We start from the raw sequence: 3988 nt of genomic DNA on the forward strand, positions 1-3988 counted from the left end.
TTGGATTTGTTAGTGCTTCATCATAATGCTGCTTCAAAGCTGTGTCTCATTCATCTAGAACAAATGACATCAAATGGAAATTCAAAAGCAAACATACTTTAAAGCTAACTGATGCAAAATCATGTTTGTAAGCAGCTCAGGTGGGAGGCCAAAAACAGTTACTGATTTCCCCTAAGCCTGTAGCTCACTGTGGATCCCAAGCTCAGAGCAGCACTCCCTTCAGCTCAGCAGCCAGGGCAAGCAGTGCCGGATTTATGTATAGGCTAAGTAGGCTGAAGCCTAGGGCCTCTAGGGGGCCTTGCCAGCCTGCCCTCTCCCCAGTGCCGCAGTGTCCCCTCTTCCAAAATTGGAAACCCAAGACTTCATGCAAGGGCAGGGCAACTCAGGCCCAGCAACTATTAGTCTCAGGGGTATCCAGTGGGGCCCAATTTGAAGCAGTGGGGCGCAACTTTTTTTTTTGTAGGGCCCCAGTTCAGAACCAAAGTCTGCAAAATCTTATAGCTATAAATAAAATCCATCTAGCTTGCCCTGGTGCCGGGGGGGCCCTTAGGAGCGGCCTGCCGGACCCAATTTGGCTAAATTGCTCCAGTTGCCTTAAGGTCAGCCCTGATGAGACTGACAAGCCCTGCACCTTCTAAGTCCCTGGTGTCACCATTCAGAGTACAGACTCAAGGACTTGTTATGGAAATAAAGGGGGGCATTTATTGGAAATCAGTTTTGTCCCCCCCCCAAACCCCGAGACAATGAGCTCAGCCACCTTTTATTCACAGTTGCATAAGCACTACACTACAGCATGGCCATAAACTTGTACATTCAACCGCTGAAATATACACACAATATGTAGCAATGGAGATTTATGTTACTGCTTTATGAATGAACACTGTGCTTTATGAACAGACTCTGTTTTTGTGAATTACCTAAGAGCCACCAATAGGGAACTCTAGAATCTGACAGCTAAATAGGTAAACCAATTGAGTACTACCAAACAGCGACCCCTACTGTTGAAAGCAGGTAACCAGCAGGGACTGCTTCAGCTCAGCCTTTGCACTGTTGACTGAACTCCCCTTGCTGTGCAGATAATGGAGAAAGCTCGTAAATTGTATCCCTTCTGGCATCCTGGCCAACTCTATTATGCTGGTGTAAACCCTGGTGCACCAGAAGCACAGAATAGCAGGAAATAAAATCCGCTCATACGCCAGCGACTAATAAGACTTGTTCGACTACTTCCATGCACATGACTTGTGATGCTAATTATTTCCCCCAAGAGTTAAATGATAAGTAATTAGAGGCAGCTGCAGGAGAGCTATGAGATATAGGTGAGGGTCAGATGCCTTGTCAATCTCAGCAGGTATATGAGAGGAAAACCCAACCTGGGATCTTGCAGTGTTCGGAGATAGGAGTGGTGTGTAAAACTATCTATTATTTTAGAGATGAACCAAATCCTAAAAGGAGATCCATAGCAAGCTTACACAGAGTGCTGTCTGGTGCTCTTTTAACTATCAGTTAACATCAATCAAATGTAGTAAGCACTTCCAGTGCAATCACATATAAACAATAATCAAACAAGCAGCTACTGCAAAGCAGCACTATGCCAAATAGTATGAAACCAACAAATAAGGTGTGTAAGGTTTTCAAAAAGCAAGCCTACAACTTCTATAGTTCATGAACACTGGCAATGCTTGCTAGGGCTGAAGGGAGTTGTAGTCTAAAGCATCTGAAGGCCACCATACTGGCATATATAGTGTTAAATATAGTGCTATTATATGGAATCAAAGAATCACAGAATTGTAGAGTTGGAAGGGACCACGAGGATCATCTAGTCCAGGCTTCCTCAAACTCGGCCCTCCAGATGTTTTGAGAGTACAATTCCCATCATCCTTGACCACTGGTCCTGCTAGCTAGGGATGATGGGAGTTGTAGGCCAAAAACATATGGAGGGCTGAGTTTGAGGAAGCCTGATCTAGTTCAACCCCCTGCAATTGAGGAATATGTGGCTGCCCCATATGGGGATCAAATTAGCAAAGACTTAGATTTGAATAATAGAATCATAGAGTTGCTGAGTTGGAAGGGACCCTGAGGGTCATCTGGTCTAACTCTTTGCTATGCAGGAATCTCAGCTAAAGCATCCATGGCAGATGGTCATCCAGCTTCTCCTTAAAAACTTGCTAGCTAGCGGATGCCTCCCATTGCTATGCCACTCTGTGTTTCTTCTATGTAGAATTTCCTGTGAAATGAGAGCAGACACATTTCCTATGTCCCGAAAACTAAATTATTCACTTCTCTATAAGCAGAAACAATTAATTATACAGCATTGGGCAAAATGATTTGGCACTTTGTCTTGCAATGCATTTTTGCTATCAGGTTGTAAAATGTGTCAAACTGAAAGCATAAGCCGTTTTGTATATCTGGAAAACACTGCCAGCAATCTGTTAAAATCCAACAAGTAGTTATCACAAAAAAATAAATTAAAAAATCAACATGCTAAAGTCAATGCGCCTTTCCTCCTTCAAAATACAAACACAGAAATAGTCATTCTCAAAGTTACTATATTTGGTAAAGCGTTCTATGACTGACTGCAAATTGTTTCTTCCAAACAGTAGAACGTTTTCTTTCCAAGGTAATTTTATTTCAGCAAGATGATATCTTTGTTTCCCACATAAAGGTATGCTTTAAAATTTAGAGCTCCATGATCCATTTCCATTCAGATGCTAGATGAGGCCAATTTGCATCCCTTTTGCAATATATTGATGTGGCCTTTGGCTTCTTTGTGGGAATCTGGCAATGACTAGTAAAGTCTGTCCTGTAGAACCCCATCATACGAAATTTTCTCAGCAAAGTGGCTAACCCCTAGACCTTATGTAGATTCTTAGTGTGTACCCGAGGTACCTTAGGCTACAATCCTGTGTCCACTTACCTGTGAGTAAGCACCACTGCACACAGTGAAATTTGCTGACATGAGTACACATACATAAAGGTAAAGGGACCCCTGACCATTAGGTCCAGTCGTGGCCAACTCTGGGGTTGCGGCGCTCATCTCGCTTTATTGGCCGAGGGAGCCGGCGTACAGCTTCCGGGTCATGTGGCCAGCATGACTAAGCCGCTTCTGGTGAACCAGAGCAGCGCACGGAAACGCCGTTTACCTTCCCGCCAGAGCGATACCTATTTATCTACTTGCAGTTTGATGTGCTTTCGAACTGCTAGGTTGGCAGGAGCAGGGACCGAGCAACGGGAGCTCACTCCGTCGAGGGGATTTGAACTGCCAACCTTCTGATCGGCAAGTCCTAGGCTCTGTGGTTTAACCCACAGTGCCACCTGTGTCCCACAGGTACATAGTTTTGTGCTATTAATGTCTAAAAAAGAAACACACCTTTTGAAAGAGAAGCACATATTGGGGAAGCAGGAATTGGTTGGACCTCTCTGGCATATATACACAATACAGTACAGCAATAAAATATGTAAGAGGAATATTCTTTTTGGCTATGTTCATGACCTCACAGCTTGTCTTTCCCAAACTGGCATCCTCCAGAGGTCTTTGACGCCAGCTCCCATCATCCCTATTGACCACACAGGCTTAGGCTGATATCAGCTGAAGTCCAACAGCAGATGGACTACTTTGGGAAGACCTTTACTTAGAGCTGCAACAAATTCCTAACCTTGTGCTCTCTGAGTACCTTTTCACAAATATTGTTTCATTGTTGCTATTTATTACTAGGTAAGAAATGGGTTACTGAATTTTGTTAACTTGCTTTTAGTTCTCTTTTGAACTGTTAGGACGGCAGTGTGGTTTTTGTTTTACATTTTATCGTTTCTGTGGACTGTCAGCCATCTTGAGTACAATAATGTATCAAGGCAGTACAGAAATAAAAAATGGAATGGAATGCTCTTCTTGTGAGATCTTTCAGAAAAAAGGGATACAAATGAGAAACTAAAGTAAGGATCAGATGGCAAAATACATTATCCACATTTTATTTAATGCTATTTCATTGTG

Source organism: Podarcis bocagei (assembly GCF_964188305.1).
Source record: "Podarcis bocagei genome assembly, chromosome: 3".
Classification (NCBI taxonomy): Eukaryota; Metazoa; Chordata; class Lepidosauria; order Squamata; family Lacertidae; genus Podarcis; species Podarcis bocagei.